Source organism: Quercus lobata, chromosome 3 (assembly GCF_001633185.2).
Source record: "Quercus lobata isolate SW786 chromosome 3, ValleyOak3.0 Primary Assembly, whole genome shotgun sequence".
NCBI classification, from domain to species: Eukaryota; Viridiplantae; Streptophyta; class Magnoliopsida; order Fagales; family Fagaceae; genus Quercus; species Quercus lobata.
Window position 1 is genome coordinate 44,277,799 of NC_044906.1, and position 22,416 is coordinate 44,300,214.

The following is a 22,416-nucleotide window of genomic DNA, read 5'->3' on the forward strand; positions in this document are numbered from 1 at the left end:
TGACTAACCAAGCTTTTTGATCTTCTCAGCCAAGTAATTATTCTCAAATCTCAGTGCTCCAATGGTCTAATTGGTTTCATCAAACTTCGTGGAGATTTCTTCTCATTCAAGCTCCACTTCACTGAGCTTCTTGGTAGCCAACCTATACAACTTCTCATGTTTTTCTGAGACCTTGTATAATTTTGCATAGGCTGTATGGATGTCATCTTGTTTATCCATATTCTCAAATTTAGGCTCTACCAAGTCTTCTTCTTCAACCATATATTCAACAATCCCCTCAATAGGATTTACAGTGGCAGTGAAGGCATTTAGGATTCCATCATCCTCATTGTCAGAATCATCTTCAGGCTCGGTGTCGCTCAACGTAGCAACAACTACCTTGCTCTTCCCAATGGTCTTGAGATGCGAAGGTCACTCTTGTTTCATGTGATTGAAGCCTTGACACCCAAAGCATTTTGGTCCTGATGGAATAGTGTATTGACCGCCATCCCTAGCATTTTTCTTTCCTTTGTCCTGTTTCTTGAACTGAGACGAGCTGGACTGCTTACGGTCTTTGTCAAATCTTTTAGCATCGGCATTCTTTATAAACTTTTTGAATTGCTGAGTGATATAGGATTTCATCTTAGAATCTTCATCGTCTGAAGACTATCAGTGTCATTGCTTTTGGCCTTCAATGCCATGCTCTTTCCCTTACTAGATTTCCCTATCCTTGTTAAACCCAACTCATAGGTCTGTAGATTGCCAACCAATTTTGTCAAAGGAATTTTATCCATATCCTTCGATTCCTCAATTACGGTGATCTTGGCATGAAATCTCTCGGGTAAAGATCTAAGCACCTTTCTAACAATCTTGGGTTCGGGAATGGTTTCCCCAAGATTAAAGGCTGAGTTCACTATGTCCTTGAGCTTGGCATAGAACTCATCGAATGACTCATCCTCCTCCATCTTAATCTCTTCAAAGTTTGTGGTAAGCCTCTGAAGGTTTAAATCCTTGACAGCCTTGGTTCCTTCATAGGTTTTTTGGAGGATGGTCCATGCTTCCTTCACAGTTTTGGTAGAGGATATCTTTTTGAACTCCTCATTTGTGACCGCACTGAATAAAGCATTCAATGCCTTGCTGTTGAAGTTAGCTGCCTTGATCTTAGCATCATCCCAATCGGCCGGCGCTTTCTTTGGCTTGATTCAGCCCATTTTAATAGCTTACCACACCTTTTTATCTAATGACTGCAAGAAAACTCTCAAGCGTACTTTCCAGTATGCATTAGTGCCATGAAATAAAAGAGGTATAATAAGAGACTGTTCTCTATCCATGACAAAGAGGGGTCAATGGATCACACAACAAAGATTAAAACCTAATCAGAGTATACCTGCTCTAATACCACTTGATAGGCCAAAAATGTATTGACCCTTTATGATGAATTAACCAATTAATTAGCCAAGTTAATTAATTAATTCAATTTGCATGCAATAAGCGTGGTAGCACAAACAAATCACCAACCGAGTTAAAATGCAGCTAAAAATAAATTGACACAATGATTTGTTTACGAATGAGGAAAACGTAAATGGCAAAAACCCTACCAGGTAATTTTAAAGCCACCATTCTCGAGAATTCACTATTATCACAACAAGCGGTTATAAGTAAAGGAATCCTAGTACCTTATACCAATCTACAATTGAACCCTTACCCCAATACCTAATTGGATTTGTTCTGTAGTGACAATCTCTCCTTTCAATTGCATGGCTCCCAGTACGTGACTAATCAATTCGATGCATGGATCTTAGTACTCGGCTTACTCACCAACTTGAGAAAGATGCTAGCTGAAAAGTTCTCTAGTTCATCAACACGGTGAAGATCATGAAACTCCTTGGTTACAAAATCCTACGATGTACAAACATAGCAGCTTCTTGAATAGAAAGATGAACTAAGGCATATGTCTCCGGTTCACAATATGCTTGTGAAAAACTTTTGCATTGAGTTAAATCAGCTGTGATGGCCCTTAAACAATCATTATATATGTTTAGGATTGTGAGAAAAGAAAGCCCAAACATCTATTCACAAATTGGAGTGAAATCAGATCTGAAAAACTGATTTTCTTAAACCTCGACAAATAACCTATCTATCGAGCAGTTGTTGAGCATTGGGTTGAAATAGCTTTTTAACCTCGATAGATACTAGCAGTAGAGCTTTAAAATCCAATACTTCTTTACTTGATTCTTGGACAGACTTTCATGGCTTTAACACTTGAACTTGAAACCTTATTCTTTGAAGTATTAAACACATCCTAGATCTATCCAATTACAAGTAAAGTGCATTTTGTCACAAGATTAGCCAATTCTATATTGACATATGTTCCTAACATGATTCACATATGTCCTAACAACTTCATTCCATGGGCTTCCCCGGCCCGTTTACTTCTTTTACTTCCATGGGCTTTTTGATAGATTCTAATAGACCAAGAATGTATTGACCCCTTTGGTAAACTAATCAATTAATTAGCCAAGTGAATTAATTAGATTCAATTACATGCAATAAGTGTGGTAGCACAAACAAATCACCAACTAAGTTAAATGCAATGAAAAATAAATTTGACATAGGTGATTTGTTTATGAATGGGGAAACCACCGAGGCATAACCCAACCAGATGAATTTAAAGTCACCACTCCCGAGAATCCACTATTATCAAAACAAGCATTTACCAGTAAAAGGAATCCAAGTACCTAATACCAACCTACAGTTGAACCCTTACCCCAATACACAATTGGTCTTGTAACGTAGTGACAATCTCTCCTTTAAATGCATAGCTCCCAGTACGTGACTAACCAATCGATGCACGGATCTAAGTACTTGACTAACACACCAACTTGAGGAAGATGTTGGCTGTAAAGTTCTTCAGTTCATCCAAACAATGAAGATCAAGAAGTTCCTTGGTTACAAAACCCTTGGTGCACAAACGCAATAGCTTTTACAAAGAAGATGATGAATTAGGGCAATTACCTCCGGTCATAATATGAGTGAATAATCACTTTGCATCAAATTGCATCAAGTGAGACGGCCTTTAAAATAATCCTTATATATGTCTAGAGTTGTGAGAAAAGAAACCCTACAGAAATAACTTGGATATGTGTGAAAAAAAAATTTGGAAATTTGAATTTTGTAATTCTCGATAGATACAGCTTCGATCGAGAGCTGTCGAGAAATAAACATTAAGCCTCGATAGATTTATCTGTCGAGCTTTAATAAACAACACTTCTTCACTTGTTTCTTGGACAGATTTGCATAGTTTCAAGACTAGACTTGAACTCTTGTTCCTTAAAGTATTAAACACATCCTAGATCTACCCAATTACAAATAAATTGCGTTTTGTCAAAGAATTAGCCAATTTATAATAACATATGTTCTAACAAGTTTCATATATACCCTAACAATCTCCCCCTTTGGCAATCCATGACAAAACCACAACAAACAAATGAAGTATAAGAGAAGTCATAAATCACAGAACTCATAATCACTTGTTGAGTACAATAAAATATAATCCTAACACAAACTTTTGAAAAACTTTGCAAGAAGAGAGTTCATGACATGATAGATTTTGACAACTTTTTGTGAGAGACCTCAAAAGTTGCCTTTCAAAAAAGAGAGATTTTTGGAGTGCTTTTTAGGGCACCTCTCTTTTTGGGTAAGTGGTATGGAGTTGCCACTTATTTTTTACACAAAAAATAAGAAAAACTAAATACATGACTGAATTATTCTCTTCATTGATTGAATAAAATATTACATATTTAGAAAATTGAAAAATTACATGACTTTGGGTCCTAGTTACAAACTACCAAATAATTACATGCATTTTTTTCCTAGTCACATTTTGCCCAAAATAAAAGATAAAGTCAAGGCTTAGATCTACTTAACCAAAGACCTAAATCCGGAGGCTAGGTTACAGAATAGGATGATGTCAGGCACCTATTCCACCTAAACAAAGTCTGGTCTTCTAGACTTTTGTGATCAATATACCTTTTTATGCATGTCATGAATGATATGTTGAACATGTTAAATAAATATTAAATCACATAAATTTATTTACGAATGATGTCTCTTCTTTTGTTTAAAAAATTCAGATATGCTTTGAATGGTAAAAAAAATTGATTTTGATTTGTCAAAATACCATATCTGTTTTGTAGGATGTAGAAAAAAGTGGTTTTAACTTAGTAAAAGATCTGATCTGTTTTGTGATAATAAAAAAATGGTCTTTGATAACAAAAAAATCATATATGTTTTTTTTATATGTTTTAAAAGAATGAAAATGATTTTTTAAGAAGAAAGTTTCACTCATAATTTAAATTTATGCAACATGAATTAAATAAAACAAACATAAACACAATCATGTTTAATCTTTTCTTTATTTAAAAAATCTGCATATGTTAAAGAAAAATTAGATCTGTATCTAAGAAAGATACAAATAAGTTTTTTTTTTTTTTTTTTTTTTTTTTTTTTTTTAAGAAAAAAAATTTAGATTTGCATCTAATGAAGATGCATACTGTTTTTGTTTTAAGAAAAATTCAAATCTGCATCTAATAAAGATGCAGATCTGTTTTTTTTTTTTTAAAGAATTATTCACATGCAGATTATTGGAATTAAGAAAAAGATCATAAAAATTGTATAAAAATGAAGTTTATGCTTTAACAAAACAATAAATAATAATTCACGGAGAAATAAAAACATTCATCATTATAAACAAGAAGCATAAAAAGAAAAGGTGATTGAAAACAACCTCTTCCATGAGGACTTATTGTTCTTGAGAGGATGTTTTAAGGTTCAAAGAAACTTATTCGGTTATCTTTGAAACCTAAAATCCCTAATTTTAGCAATAAATCTTTGAGAGAATCAGCAAATATCAGCAATTTGAGAGCCTCAAAACGTATGCCTCTCAGAGTGTAGAAAAAAAGGTGTGGAATTATGAGACCCAACCTTTATTTATAGAGGTGAAAAGACTCTAAAAAATAGCTTCGATGAGTAGAACGCGAATCGGGACTCAATCTTTTGCAAAAAGATCAAAAAAGGTGTGCCTTATCGTCACCCAAAGGGCGTTGGGCCAAAGCCCAAAAGGGGGAAATTCAACCCTTTTAAAAGTGCTATTCGACACTCCAAAAGTTTCAAATGGGCTCTTGGACACCAAATGTTCTTCTATGTTCGGGTGCATTTTGGACCTCCTTCTAGGGTTTTTTGATCCGATCCCATCACCTAAACGTGTTTTCATCCTTAGTCTATGTTTTTTTTTTTTTTTTAATATTTTTTATTATTATTTTTTTTTATCTCTTTTCTGGATAATTTAGGTTTTTTTAGGAAAAATTATCTTGTACATAAATACCCTAAAATAAATCTTGATAAATTTCAGATTATCCACAATCTTATTGTTATCCAATCATCCCTTTTATTCCTATGCATGCATACCTATTTTAAACACTAATTATCAACCAATCACAAAATTATTTAATTAATTTTAATTGTTTAACCAATCAGAATTAATTTAAATTAATTATGTGTGGTCGACTCTACTGAGACACAATGCATGTTGACCATGCAACTTGATCATGCGATATCTTTTGATCTGATGGTCTGATTTGGAAACCAGACACACCATTATGACCGTTAGAATCTCAAGATCATTTTTATGATATGTAATGAATGAATTAATGCATGTAATGCAAAGAAAAATTGATGCATGTAATACAAGAACAAATTGATGCATGTAATGCAATCATGATTTATGGGGTACATGGATGGTCAGTCAAGTCATTCTCCTTGATTAAATCATGGTGCAAAATTAAGTGCCTATAGAATGCCCTTTATTGATAGAGCTTGAAAAGTGAATGTTAATGTAAAACAAAGATACTAATTTTAGCGACCATGATTTAATTGTGGTTGAATTTTCAAAGATTTCCTAGCCCTTGAACCTAAAACCTTGGAACATAATACTAGTGCCTTATCTATTGGTAAAAATGAAGATACTTAACTTAGCTGGCAGTTGATGACTCTAGAACTGATTCTTGACAATTGGGGTGACCAAGAGACTTTTCAATCCTGATCTTGATAATGGAGTTGTCTGTGATCCAAAGGCTTATCTACCTCGATCTTGACGAACGGCAACTAAAGGGCAAAAGGGCTTCTCTACCTTGAAATTGGAGCTATCTGCAACCTAAGGGCTTCTCTACCTCAATTTGGAATTGTTGAAATGACGATCAAAGGTCTTCTCTACTTCAATCTAGAGTTGTTGACATGTCAATCAAAGGCCTTCTCTACTTTAACTCGGACTACTGAAATGTCGATCAAAGGTCTTCTCTACTTCAATCTAGAATTTGTTGAAATGTCGATCTTGGGCTTCTCTACTTCGATCTAGAGTTTGTTGAAATGTCGATCCAGGGCTTCTCTACTTCAATTTGAAGTTATTGACATGTCGATCAAAGGTCTTCTTTACTTCAATCCGGATTGTTGAAATGTCGATCAAAGGTTGTTGGTTTTTAGACCCCTTAAAAACACAATTAGATTAACCTAGGTAATTATCCAAGTGATTACTTAGTCCAAATTACAAGTCTAGGTTATCACAATCAAACAATCATATCATGCATAGTAGCGGAAAATAAATAAGACAATGATATGATCACCCAGGAAAACCAAACCGGTAAAAAACCTGGGGAGGATTTAACCTAGCTATCCTCAAGGTAAAAAAGCAAATCCACTAGAAAGAATCGAAGTTCATACAATAAGACTTACAAGCCCCCACGCTCGACTTCTTATTGCTACCAACCAATAGAACTTACTGACACGACCACGTGCAAGCTCCGAATCCACAGACTCCTTCTTTCTTTGGCCTTTGCAAAACACAAACACCCCCGTTTGTGACTTTGAGATCCCACTCAAAGGTTTAGCAACACAAACTCTCTTGTTTGTGACTCTAAGACCACCCTTGAAGGTTTAGATCATCAACACCTTTGATGACTAGAGAAGGTAGCAACTTCTACAATACCGGATCTTAAAATTCTTCAAGGAATAGCACCGGTAGAAGACATAAGAGAGCTTTTTAGGAACAAAACCCTAAATACAAAAGAGGCACACTCTTTTCTCTTTGAAAAGCCACATAAAAACGTGCTTAGGGTTTCCTTTATATACTGGGAGAAGTAGATTAGAAACCCTAATCCTAAATGGGCTTGAACTGCTGTTTGGGCTTAATTAAAATTCTGCAGATACGACTTTCGATCGATCGAACCAGACAGATTATGAAATCTTCTTTTTGCAGCTTGTATGTTCTTCAATCTTGACTTGAATCACATTGAGCATTGCCTAATAAAACCCATAGACTCTAAGATCTATATCTAGACAAGTTTGTGTTCACGATTTGCCAATTGTTCTAAACATTTAAAACCTAACAAAGGTCTTCTCTACTTCAATCTGGAGTTTGTTGAAATGTCGATCCAGGGTTTCTCTACTTTGATTTGGAGTTTGTTGAAATGTCGATCCAGGGCTTCTCTACTTCGATCTAGAGTTTGTTAACATGTCGATCATAGGTCTTATCTTCTTCAATCTGGAGTTGTTGAAATGGCGATCAAAGGTCTTCTTTACTTCAATCTGGACTCTTGAAATGGCGATCCAAGGTCTTCTCTACTCCAATCTGAACCGTTGCAATGGTGATCAAAGGTCTTCTCTACTTTAATCTGGACTGTTGAAATGGCGATCAAAGGTCTTCTATACTCTAATCTGGAGTTTGTTAAAATGTCAATCTAGGGCTTCTCTACTCAGACTGTAATTGTTGAAATGTAGATCAAAGGTCTTCTCTATTTCAATCTAGAATTGTTGAAGTGTCGATCAAAGGTCTTCTCTACTTCGATCTGAACTACTGAAATGTTGATTAGAGGTCTTTTCTACATCAATTTGGAGTTATTGGAGTGTCGATCTAGGGCTTCTCTACTTCAATCTAGAGTTTGTTGAAATGTCGATCAAAGGTCTTCTCTACCTCAATCTGGAGTTGTTGAAATGTCGATCCAAGGCTTCTCTACTTCAATCTTGAAATGTTGAAATGTTTGTCCAAGGCTTCTCTACTTCGATATGGAGTGTTGCCTGCAAAAAGTCAAAATTTAGGGGCTAGACTTTTAAATTATGAGAGCTTTTTGATCCCACTGTTTTTTGAGATGTGTGATTTTCATTTATTCCTTCTTGATTTGAATCTTTATCAAGAAAGGTTTGATTGACAAAAGATTCTATTTTTGAGAAACATTTGATTTTTTGAAACTTGGAAGTTTTGAAATTGACATTTAAAATTTTAAGACTTTGGACCTTGGAGATTTTGACTTGAAATTTGGAACCTGAAATCTGAAATTTTGAAACATAGAATTTTGAAAATTAAGGCTTGAAATTTTGATTATGAAATCTAAGGTTTGGATATTTTGAAAACTGAAGATTTGAGTTTAAAATTTGGGCATTGAGAATGTGGGGGCCGAAATTTTTGGCTGAGTTTTAAGTGTGGGGGCCGAAATTTTGGACCTCACTTCTTTGTTTCTTCCTTTTTCCCTTTTGCTTCATCTTTTATCAACTTCTCTTCCTCCATTGACACTATTCACCTCTTCTTCCCCTTGTTTTTTCTTCTTCATTTCACAATTTCTTCTCACAAAAAACACTTTTCTAAGCTTCTTAACCTTCCCTCATCCATCTCTATCAATATTTCTTTAGATCCTTGTGTTTTGAGCATTTTCATCACACACCCATTTTTGGTGAACACAAATTTTGCCTAATTTGAACTTATATTGAGTGAGTTATGACCGTTTGAAGTTGGGCCAACCCAGTAGTCAAAAGAAGGGTTTTTGTGAACACATGCGTATGCATGCACGTACATGCACGCGCATGTTGCATTGCAGAACTCTAGAACTTCAATTTTAGGGGCCCAAAACATCAGTCTTTGATGTGGGCTGGCCCCTAGACCCTTAAGAACGACCGAAGACGTCTAAAAGGCCCCAAAACCCTAGTTTAAACATATAAATGCAGCCTTTGTCTCTAAACTAAAACCCAAACTAGAGAGTTTTATTTTTTATCCTCCATCTTCTCTAAAATCCTAATTCTCTTTCCCAAACTCACACAATAGCACCTTAGCATGTTTTTTATAAATTAAAAATCTCTCTTTAGTTAGTTCTAAGGCATAAACTAATTTTCTAAATTGATTTCTCAAAACCTTTTTCAAAATCTTTTGTTCTTGAGTTGTGATTACTAAATATTGTTGTGTTTTTTTTTTATTATTCTTCTCCTCAATCTAATCTTTGTGTTGTAGGCACTGAGGGGTCGATTAAACAATCTCAAATTTGTGATTCTAAAGCAAGGTGATCCTTTTCCCATGATTTCTCACTTTGCTACATAGGATTCACATGGTTCTTAATTTGTTTTATTTGTTTTACATGCTTAGAAATATGTTTGATTTTGTTTTGTTGCGTCTTACCATGCTTTGAATGAAAGGTTGAATTAGATATTAGAAGCATGCTAGGTTTTGTTTGATTGTTGTTCTGTTGCTTCTTTAAAACAGTGTTTCTAGGCGTGTATTCATGAGCATGATTTATGTATGCGTACATCGAGGCATGCGTACGCATACTTGTGCCCAGAAACGCAGATTTAGGGTTCTTGCTATTGTGTACGTTTTGATTAGTTTTAATTTTTTGTTTAGGTCTTGTTGAGTCTAACATTCACATGTTTAGGTTTTGGGTTAGTAGAATAACATGTTTCACATGCTTGAATTGATAGATTGATGATTAGGGTTTATGCTTTGATGAATCACATGAACATTCATGAGAATTTGAACATGCATTAATGCATAGGTGCTGAGGTGTTATGGTGCCGCAAGATAAGTGGGATAAGTCATGTATAATTACATGAACATGCATTTGACTTGGTTGATGAATATAGTGAACTTTCTTGATTGATGAACATGATGAATATACTTGATTAATGCCTTGTTGATGTTGTTGTGTGATGTGCTTGCTGCCCTTGGATATATATTGTGATGTGATCTTTAACATGTTTTGTGTTTTATTTTCCTCAAGTGCATGATGTATGTTTAGGTTAAGGATTAGGGCTCTCTTAATAAACTCTTTAATTAACTATGGTCTAGCAACACATAATGGAGGCCGGCCCACAAGCCAGGCGGTCTTGGGTGCATAACACCTCTCCAAGCCGTACCCAAACTCCGAACCCATAATTTGGTATGTGGACCCATGTATGTAAGTGATTGGCCCAAAAGGCCCAATATGGTTCATAGACCTAATCTAAGTGACAACTCCACTTTTCTCCACCATTGTCCACTCAACTGGGGCATATTCTCTTTTGCGCCCACAAAAACCCACAAAGGGAAAAAAGACATGTGAAGTATGGCAAGGATGCAAGAAACAAATTCTAAGCATACAAGCATGGATCCAAACATAAACACATGGAAAAGGGCAAACAAAGCACAAATATACATAAAAGAACTAATCCAAACCCTTTATTGAAAAATGGGTGTATGGCTGTAGGCCTAGACCACAAGATCTAGATCTACACCCTACCCAAAAGCCAAAGCGCAAGAAAAAGGCAAAGGCAAGATATAAAGCTATAAAGGCAACGCATAGCATCCAAACAAAGTTTTAAGCACAAACATGTAGATCCAAACACACAAATATGGCAAGAAGCCCATAATCATATAGATCCAAGCAAAAAAAGGTAAAAAGTAGCTAAACATATAGATCTAAGCACAAGCAAGGTATTTAGACATATTTTAGCCTAAAAAGGCTAGGCCAACATCATCAAAGCAATAAAACTTGTAAAGCAAGTAGACATACTAGGAAAGCTATAAAACATACTAGGAAGCAAGATAAAGCATGGAAAAAAAATGCTAGGATATTAAATGGGTGTAGATAGTAGCTAGAAAGCTACATCTACACCCCTAAACCTCAAATCCAAGGTTCTAAAACCAAGGAGAGGAAGATGAGAGCAAGAACACTACCTCTTGATTATTGGAGAAAAGCAAGAAATGAAAGATTTTTGTATGTGTTTTTAGAGAGAATCTACCCAGAAAAGCTCCAAGGAAACCTAATTTTTTTTTTTTAATATTAGTTATGGGGGTTAAGGGGTATTTATGGTGATTTTCTAACTCTTCGGCTTCCAGTTGCCCCTTAAGGGCTACCAACTAGCTCCTATGGCCCTTTAGGGTAGGTAGGCTGGTTGCTGATGTTAGCAATCTTGTCCTTTTCCCCAGTTCAAATTCGAATGCCTTCTTGGACTCCGATTAAGCTAATCTTAGTGTCCCTGGAAAGGTATGGATGTCTTTTTTCCAGAACACTAAGGGCATGTTTGGTAGACTGCAACGATAATTACATAGGAATAGGAATAGGAATATATATTACAAAGAATACAAAAGCTATAATGTAATGCTTATTACTATTCATTTGTTTGGTGACAGCATAATAATAGAATCTTAAAGACAATGGAATGAAAGCATTTTAAATCAAACTTAAAATATATTTTAGGAAATATCTTTCTCATATAATTATATTTCCTAAAAAATAATATTTTTTAAATTTGAAAGAGAGATTAGTTATTTTTTATTTTCATAATTGTTCCATACATATGGAAAATTTTTTTATTTAGAAATATATTAATTGTATAAATTAATACACCTACTAAGGAATAACTATTACATCCCTTTTAGAGATGAATAGTTATTCCTCATTTTAAAGAATAGCTATTCATAAGGAATGGCTATTCCCTGTAATAAAAACATAACTAAACTACTAAATAACTAAACCATATGAATAACTATTACATTACGGTACCTATTATAGTCTACCAAACATACCTTAAAGAAAATAAAATTCCAATGGTCGGATCAAAAGTTTTTGCATCGGGAATCGAGTTGATGCGCCCGACCTAGTTTTCAAGATATCTCAACCTTTTTAACTCCAATTTCAACTCATGAATAGTCGTTGGAAAGGAAATTTAATAATCATCAAAATGGCACTAGTTTCATCCTGTTCTAATGGTTGGATCAAAATTAGGGTTTCTAGGGCCCCGTGAGTCAATTCTAGGTGAAACTTGGTCAAAGCCGGTTAAATGTGAAAAAGAAAAATCTCCAAATAGCTCGGATTTGATGTAAAAACATGAAAAAAGTGGTTTTGGAGTGATTTTGATCAACTTTGACTTTCGGTCAACCCAAGGTTGACCAGGAACATCCTGGTCATTTTGACCTAAAATGGCACTTTTAAGTTATTCGATGCTCGAACAAGTTGTGCCGTGTCAATCTAGATGTTTCTATAGTCCCATGGTGGAAAATTGATATTTTGGGAATTTCAAGGGCCCTGCATGCAAATTGAAGGCGGACAAAATACGGTATCTGCAATAACCATACCATAACTTAACATAAACATGATCTACTAACATGAATTGCCACCCTTAACCACCTATTGTATATTCTCTATTTTCTCATTTTGAATAAAATATATACCGATTTACATTATAAAAAAAAATTATGTTGGAAAGTTGCATACTAAGTTTTCATTTTTTAGTAAATCCTGTCTAGCGTCAAGCTTTAGTAATGCCCCCATTCTATTGACTAACACCATTTAAATAATTTTTTTTTTTTTTTTTTGATAAAACAAAGGATTTATTTATTAACTAAGGAGCATTGTTATAAGTATTGTCCATCGGGCACTCGCAAGGAGTTCCTAGTTGCAAAATATCACACACATATTTTATATAAACAAAATTTGGACATTCATTATATTCTCTAACACTGCATTGGTGCTCCCGTCCTCTCTTTGTTAGTTCATTTGCCATGCCATTTGCTTCACGAAAGACATGATGTGGAAGGACAATCCATTCTTGGTCAAGCAACATCCTGCAATCCAACATTAAAACAGAAAATTGTGGTGCAAGAATACCATATGTTGTTAGCTAATTGAGGAGAATTTGAAAATCAATTTCTAAATTTATAAGTTTATACCCTAATTCTTAGGCCATTTTTAAACCATATCTAATAGCCCATATTTCTGCAATATTATTTGAGGCAATGCCAATGTGAATTGACAAACCTTTTATCCTTCTTCTCTTTCTATCTCTTAATACATTGCCACCTCCTTGTTTACCAGGATTATATTTAGAACAGACATCTGTTTTTAAAGTAACAAAAGGAGGTTGTGGAGGATGCCAATATATTATTTTAGTGACTTTTTAACCTTTTGTTTTTCTATGATATGCAAGATGATAAAATTTGCAACTAAATGTAAAGTTTTGTGCATAAGTTGGTTAAGTGTTTCAAAAGGAGGATTGAATATTCTATTATTTCTAGAAAGAAAAAGTTGCCAAATTCCATAAGAAAATAAATATTCCAACGCATCATTTGAAAAGAGTTGGGAGATATATTAGTCAAATTTTTATGTAGCATTCTACTAGCGATTTATGGAAAAAAGATATTTCTCGTTGTCCAGGAAGAGAAATCCAAAATTTCTTTGCCCAAGGGTAGTCTTGAATGACATGGGGTTGTCCAGGATGCATTTCCATATAAAAATATGAATTTTTTGTGGACATGGGGTTTTCCAAATTCAATTCCATGTACTTTTAAGTGGGTTTTGTTCTAAAAAAGAATGTCTTGGTTTTACAAAACTTAAACTATATTCTTTTGAAATAAAAAATTGAAGAATATTACGCAACATTTAAAAATGATATCACCTACTATTATATAATTAAATAGAAGAATCTATTCGCTATAAATCTTTATAACTAAAAATGTGTTGCTACCCAATTTTAAACACATGTTTGAAAAAATTAGAAAAGCCCAAAGCCCAAAAAATTAGAGTCTAAGAGTTAGAGTATAAGGAAGCAAGGAGAAGCATTTTGGCCTAGGACCAACTCAAATCACTTAAGTATAGGAAAAGCTAAAAAGGAAATGAATGACTTTTTCGAATAATAACTTAGAATGAGATAATGGTTGGGCACATGAATGGCCCAACTCTCCTTGAATAATGGAGAAAAGACTAAGAATGGTCTTATAATGGTATTTGAATGGGGTAAGAATAGGCTCGGAGATGACCTACATACCTTGAAGAGAAGAGAAAGAGCCCCAAAATGAGGTCTTTTGCAAAATAACCTTAGGTATAAAAACAAGTAGATCCATGAATGGCCAAAGCCCTTGCATTGGGAAATAATGCAACATGGGCCTAAAGGAGCCCAAGACCTTTGTATAAAGGAGTGGGGAGGAAGCCAGAGGAGCTTAAAGCCTTCGTTGGGCATCCCAACAAAGAGAGAGAGAAAAAAGAGCTTTTGTAGAATGGAAAAAGACGTTTGAAGGCACTACAACAAAATGTATTTTTGGTGGCAAATATTTTCGTCACCAAATGTCCTATTTTTATTGCCTATGACTTTTAGCGACGAAACTGGTTTTGTCACATATACTACATTGCCAAAAGCCTTGGCGACGAAAAATTTTCTCACCAAAAGGTCTTACTAATTTTTTTTAAAAATAATTTTAGTAGTGAAACTATTTTGTCGCCTAATGTTTTCCTCACTAAATACATTATTTAGCGACAAAATAATTTTGTCACCAAATATATTTATTTATTAAATCATATTTGGTGACGAACTATTTCATTGCCAAAACCATTTTTTTTTTTTTTTTTTTAATTTGGCCATAATTGGGCTTTATTTGCACTAAAAGCAAAGGGAGTAGATGGGCTTAGGAATAGGGTTCCTTTCTCCACATGTTGACCAGAAGCTGGGCCCTCAGTGTCAATAAATCGCAACTGTCGATCCCATGTTTTGCCGCATATTTTGCCACCAAATCCATGTTCAATCCCAAACTTGTCGCAGTACCAGAATTACTCTCATTGATTTGGCAAAGTCCCATTACTGTAGGAGTCAAATTCAGAGTAATGCCGTCTTCCATTATGAGCTCTGGGAGTCCCTCACTATCCAACTTCTTACCTCCACCATCTTCCTCCACTGAAGAATCACGGTTTAGTTGCGTCGGACCTTTTTCCGTAGTGATGGACCACGAGCTATACCTGACACAACCACCATCGACTTTCTAGTTGATCTTATTGGGATCTACACGCAACTATTCCCCATATTGTTGGTTCTCTTTTTTTAGATTCCGTCTCCCATGGAGCCATGTTTCACAATCACATTCACCGTGATCAGCCCTACCACACCAATAATAGAAATTAGGTAGGCGTTTGAATTTCAGGAGGGCCCATCCTATATGTTCTCCTTCAGTCGTCAGTTTACAACATCATGGCAGTGGCTTTGTGATGTCAATGGCCACCCAAAAACCCATAGGATTTCACCCCCTTAACCATCGTCCTCGGGATCATGAACACTAATAGTAGTTCCTACAATATTACCCACAGCTTCGCTCGTTGCATGGTTTAAACTCTTCTCAAGGACATTATGAAGCTGGACCCAAAAAATAATAGACAAAAAAGCCAAATAAGGGGTAGACCAACTGCATGTCGAAAAGCAACTAGATGTTTATCATATGACCATGGTTCAAACTCCAGCACCTATTCTAACTGAGCTCTCTCTATCTCTCTCTCTCTCTCTCTCTCTCTCCCACCTTCCTTTTTATGTTTATTAGAGAATTTTTGCCACATATTTCATGTATATGCTAATCAGAGATTTATAACAAATAATCCAAAGTTACAACAACACTTTGAGAACATTAGAGCAATGTACAAGCAGTTTAAGACAGGCTTTTTTTTTTCTTCTGCATTTTTTGCTTTATTTTTCATACTTTTACTAGGTACCTAGTTTATTTTTTTTTTTGGAAGTAATTTAAATAAGACATTGTTTTTGTCCAAGTAATTGTTGGACCAAAAGTGATACAAAGGTCACTCCATCCATGAATGCAGACCTCACAAGAGAATTTACCGCAGACGAAGTTGAATTTGCTTTGAAACAAATGAAGCCCCTAACCGCCCCAGGCCAGGATGGTATGTCCCCCATTTTCTACAAGTCTTGTTGGAATTTTATTGGTCATGTTGTCATTGATGCTTCTCTAGCAATACTAAATTCAGGTAATATGCCTACTAGTCTCAATCATACTTACATATCACTCATTCCAAAAATAAAATCTCCAGAAAAAGCCACTGATTTTAGGCCAATAAGTCTTTACAATGTATTATATAAAATTGTCTCTAAAAAACCATAGCCAATCGCTTAAAGAAACTCCTCCCCAAATTGGTGTCAGAATCCCAAAGTGCATTCATGTCAGATAGACTTATATCAGACAACATCCTTGTAGCCTTTGAAACCCTTCACCATCTTAAGACAAAAACAAAAGGGAAAACTGGATTCATGGCCATTAAGCTCGATATGAGCAAAGCATATGACAGAGTGGAATGGGCATTCCTAGAAAAATTAATGGAAAAATTGGGCTTTGATAATAGGTGGATCACACTTGTTAGTTCCTGCATTCGATCTGTCTCCTTCTCTGTGTTGGTTAATGGTGAACCCCATGGTAATTTCAATCCTAATAGGGGACTCCGCCAAGGAGATCCACTGTCACCTTATTTGTTTCTCTTGTGTGCAGAAGGGTTACATTCACTTATTCAACAAGCTGAAATTTCAGGCTCAATCAAAGGAGTCTCCCTTTGTAGTACGGGTCCAAAAGTTTCACACTTGTTCTTTGCCGATGATAGCTTGCTCTTTTGTAGGGCAAACTCACATGAGGCTAGTTCTATCATGGAGATTTTGAAACAATATGAAGAAGCATCAGGGCAACAAATAAACCGAGAAAAAACCCAACTCTTCTTTAGCCCCAACACGGATCCACATGTGCAAGAGGAAATCAAGACTTTGCTAGGAGTGGCAGCTACTACTAATTATGAAAAATATCTCGGTTTACCCTCTTTTGTGGGGAGAGGAAAAAAACAAAGTTTCGGCTACATTAGGGAGAGGATTTGGCACAAGATGCAAGGGTGGAAAGAAAGATTACTATCACAAGGCGGTAGAGAAGTGTTGATAAAAGCGGTCCTTCAAGCTATGCCCACTTTCACTATGGGATGCTTCAAACTCCCAAAAAGTCTATACAAGGATATTGAATCTCTAATTCGGAAATTTTGGTGGGGCTATAAGGGGGAAGCACGAAAAATTCATTAGGTGGGATGAAAAAAATTGTGCAAGTCAAAGAGCCACGGAGGGTTGCGATTCAAGGATATTGAACTCTTCAATATTGCTATGCTAGGCAAGCAAGTTTGGAGATTGATCCATAACAAAGACTCTCTCTTCTACAAGGTCTTTAAAGCCAAATATTTTCCTAATTGTTCAATTCTGGATGAGGGGGTGAAGGTGAATGGCTCATATGCTTGGCAAAGCATTCTAAAAGCACGAGGGGTGGTAAGGATGGGGTCAAAATGGAGAATTGGAGATGGACAATCTGTCAGGATCCGTGGGGACAAGTGGCTACCTGACTTGTTCTCTAGCTGTGTGGTGTCACCGCAGAAAAACTTCCCCAACAATACTCGAGTCTGTGCTTTTATTGATGAGGAAAATAGATGCTGGATGGAGGATCGGATACGTGAGAAATTTCTGCCACATAAAGCTGAAGCAATCCTTAGCCTACCTTTGAGTTTCAACGACAAAGAGGACAGGTTGATATGGGTTGAAACGACGAATGGTTATTACACCACTAAATCAGCATACCGACTTCTATTACAGGCAGCAGAGGCAGCGGTTCCTGGCACTTCAAACTCAGCGGCTCAGAAGCCTTTCTGGCAGGAGCTTTGGTCACTGAATGTGCCAAACAAAATTCGTCATTTCTTGTGGCGTGCAGCCAATGACTCCCTTCCAACAAAAAAGAACCTGCAGAAGAGGAATATCATTCAAGACTCAACCTGTGAACGTTGTGGAGGTGGAATTGAAGATGGAGTCCATGCAATATGGGGCTGCCAAATGATCAAACAAGTTTGGTGGGAACTGGAAAAGTGCAGAGAATTCTTGAACGAAAATTTTGCTAGTTTCCATGACTTGCTGCAAGGAATCCTCGCCCAGTAAATTCCAAACTTGGCTAAGCTATTTGCCTTTATCGGGTGGAGTATCTGGCATGAACGAAACGCAAGGAGGTTGGGCTCACCTTCTCTGCCAATTGAGAAAATCTACAGAGATGCTGTGGAGTGCTTAAGAGAGTTTCATTCAGTCCAAGAAGAACCGAGAACCCAACTAACGGTGCACCATCCAACTCACTGGCTGCCACCATTGCCCTCAGTTTACAAGGTCAATTTTGATGGCGCTACTTTTTCGGACATCGCCGCAGCAAGTCTGGGTGTGGTTGTACGTGATTCAGAGGGCTTGGTCATTGCAGCGCTATCGGAACGAATCCATTTACCTCCAACTATGGCAGCTTTGGAAGCGTTGGCTTGCAGGAGATCCATCGTATTTGCAATTGAACTTGGGCTTCAGGATGTGGTTTTCGAAGGCGATTCAGAGGTTATCTTTAAACTCCTCACTGCAGAGCAACCTTGCATGTCAGCATTTGGGCACATTATTAAAGAATCCCGCTCTTTAGCATCAACATTCAGGTCGGCTACTTTCACTCACACCAAGCGCCAGGGTAACAACGTTGCAGACAAACTCGCTAAGCTAGCGAAGAATTTGTATGAACCACAAGTATGGTTAGAGGACATTCATCGTAATGTAACAGAGCTTGTAACTGTTGACAGAATTTTCCTGCATGTTTAATGACAAGTTCTTTCCGGTTTCTCAAAAAAAAAAAAAAAAAAAAAAGAAGTGATACTTTCATATATTTCTAAAAAAAATTTATATTTCATTTCATAATCGTTACTAAGTAATAACACATTGCCAATACATAGAAAAATTTAAAAGTTAAAAATATCGAGATAAATGGGAAGTTTTTCTTAAAATTTGGTCATGAATTTTAAGTAAAATTATTATTTAGAAATAAAGGTAGAAGTAACTTATATTATTTACTAAGACAAGTAGAATTAGTCTTTTAAAATTAAATGAGAACTTTCTTTTTCCCCTATATCTAAGCCTAATCATATACTAGGGTCATTTGGTCAGGCAATTTGGGTTTGAGATCAACTTACCACTCGACCCACTTAGTTCGGGTGGAAGAAAAGAAGACCCACGACTGATTGGCGACTACAATGGGTCGAGTCAAATGAGCTTTAACAGATGATCGATCAGTTTGGTCGAAATCGATGAAGAAGTGGTAGTGGGTGGAGGGTGGTAGATCTTCGATGGATCTGAGTGAAGGAGAGAAAGATTCGGACGGAATTAAGCCAAACCTTGCTGGATCCATGCCAAACGTGGCCAGATCTGAGACCAACATCGTTGAATTTGAGCAGATCTACACCAAACATCGTCGAATCTTAGCAAATCTAAGTTAAACATCACTGAATTTAAGTGGATCTAAGTAGAGAAAGGCCAAACGTGGCCGGATCTGAGCGGTGAAGGCCTAATAGTTGCCATATTGGGATAGAATATGGTAGATTTGAGGGTTTCTTGAAGTGGTTTTCCGATTGGGTCAGATGGCTCAGGTTTTAGTGGAGGACACCCGCCACTCGACCCATTGGAGTCGGTTTCTAAGAGAAGGAACCCGTGACCGACTGACGAAGGGATTGGTTCGAGCCGCCGACAGTCGGTTTGGGTTGGTTCCATTGGTTCTATCGGGTAGCTGGGACTCGTGAACAGCCCTATCATATACTTCAAGTTCAAGTTTAGTGGGAAAGGAATCAAAAGATTAGAAAAAGAGTGCTACTAGCTTGACTCATTTTCAAAGTCATTATTTTCCTTTTTCATTTTCTTTTTCAAAATAGTAGGAAGAAATTAGCCGCCATTATCTTTGACGGCAGCAAAACGAATCTATATGCCCGCTGTTAGCTCTATGTATAGAGATTACTAATTTGCAAGTACATCTGTGCGCATTTTTCGGGTTTGTTTGAAATTCACTTATTTTATTAAAATTGAAAATTTTTTATTAAAAGCATTGTAGATAAAAATAAATATTAGTTGAAATAATATAATGGGATCAATGAATAGTATCTAAAAAATGTAATAAAACCATTAAATAGTAATAAAAACAAACTAAATATTAAAATAAATTAGTTAAACAAGCATTTAACCGTTATTAACTTTTTGACCCACAAAGAATATTCGGTACTGTTATCTTTAACAGCTTTCAAAGCCCACCCCCGTAGCTCATCATCAAAAAGTTGTACCTTCGCGACGTTTCAGGAACATCATTATTTTAAACTCACTGTTCATTACCATCATATCAAAAGAAAATATTTTTGGCATTAAAAGTTCACTTTTTTTTTTCTCCAATATTTGGATCACATTACTTTACACTCCTTTTCTTTTTTCTTTTTTTCTTTTTTTTGGTTATTATTTGCTTAAAAAAGCAATCCCCTATTGTTTATCTAGCTAATATTGAGAAATTAAAATCTTCAATAAAAAACAATTGGGAAATATTTGATATGAATTTTATCAATTGTTGATAATTAGTATTTTGAAGGTTTGTTTTACTACCTCTAACTTTAGTGCTATTATTGGTGGCTCAAGTCTCAAAACTTGTATATAAACTTTAAAACTCTCATGTCATTTGGGTACTCAAGTTTTAAGATTTATAACCAACAATTGAAATTTTCATAGTGCTGTCATTTCTTTTTTTCTTTTTTTTTGATCTCTCAACTTTAAATTTTTTTAATACTTTTAAAAAAATATATGTAATCTAAAGGTCAATAGTTCTAGACAAGTCATATTGATAACAGCTCAAAATTTGGTGAGATTAATTGTCTTGAAATGTACGGGATCAAAATGAGAACGGTGCTAAAACTGAAATGTAAAAGACAAAATGTTTTATAACGTATTTGTAAAATGTTCCGGATTAAGACACTACTTTTCCCAGTAAAAAGCCTGACCTGGCTAGCTGGTTAATTGCTCTATTATTTGATGAACATATTTGAAAAGGACAAAATTTAGTCCAACTCGCAAAATTTATGTAATGTGATGTTACATAAAAATACAATGATGGTAAAATTGAGGTTGGATCATGCAATTGATAGGACAGGAGTTTAGGCTGTCAAGCACTAGCTACAATTTTTTTTTTTTTTTTTTGTGAATCAGCACTAGCTACATTTTGTTTGCAAATACATATGAAATGATATGATATTTCATATCTTTTAAGTTCTAGGAATTCTTTTTTTAAGGTGATCATTAAGAAACTTAAATTTTATAAAATTAAAAAAAAAAAAAAAAACTTCATATATTGACGAAAAAAAAAAAAAAAAACACACGCAAACACATAAAGTCTTACAATTTCCTTTTACAAATTTTCTTATTTTGAAATCATTACATCTCTCATCAATATTTTAGTTAAATAAAACTTTTCTAGGACCTTTTCTTTTTATTTGTAAGAACCTAATATATTGTTAAGGAGACCACAGTTTGAGGATAAAGTTTGGTTACAAACTTAGTTGAGTTTAAGGCCACAACTCTCACTAATCAAATTAACATTGCTACATATTTTGAAATTCTAAGAGTTAAATTGCATGTTCTCTTTATTCTTAAAACACTTGTTAAAATTTATGTCAATCGGGTGTTAATTATTTACTATTAAATTCATAAACTTATATTATATGTATAATTTTATCCTACAAAAAATTAAAATTTAAACATTTAATTGATGACTATTGATCTTTGATCTTCTTGAAATTTTGCAAGTAAGGAGAATATAAGAAGAAAATGTGATTAAATGCTGGATTTGTTAAAATTCACATCCAATAAGAAAAAATATTTAATGGAGTTGTAGTCTTAGTCTACAACCAAGTTTATTGCCAAAGTTTGTCTAAAATTTAATTACGTTGGGCCTAAAATATATTTAGGGTGGTTACAAAGTTTTTTCAAGGATAAAAAAAATCATAAATTTTTTAAATTTATACATAACTAGTCGCTAACCCGTGCAATGCTCAAATTAGTTGAACAAAAATTTTAGATTTTAAATTTGCCTAAAGTTATGATCACTTGAAAAAATAAGTTACAATTTAAGATAGAAAAAAAAAAAATACTAACACCAATAATGTTAGGCATGCCATGTCTATTATCAATGGCATCCTTTCTTTAATGAAAATTAAGGTCTCAATCATTGTCTATTATCAATTGCTCAATTTGTTTGCAAAATCTTGAGTTTTTTCTTGCCATATAAAATGCAACCAAAAAACCCAAAAATAAGAAAATAAAAATTATAGAAGTTTTTACATAGAAAACCGTAATTAATTACACTTAAAAATGACATTGACACTAAGAAAGAATCATTAATCTAGAGCAATAGGTTTTGGAAAAGTTTTTTTTTTTTTTTTTTTTTTTTTTGAGAATTGGAAAAGCTAAATTAGTATTATAGGCAAT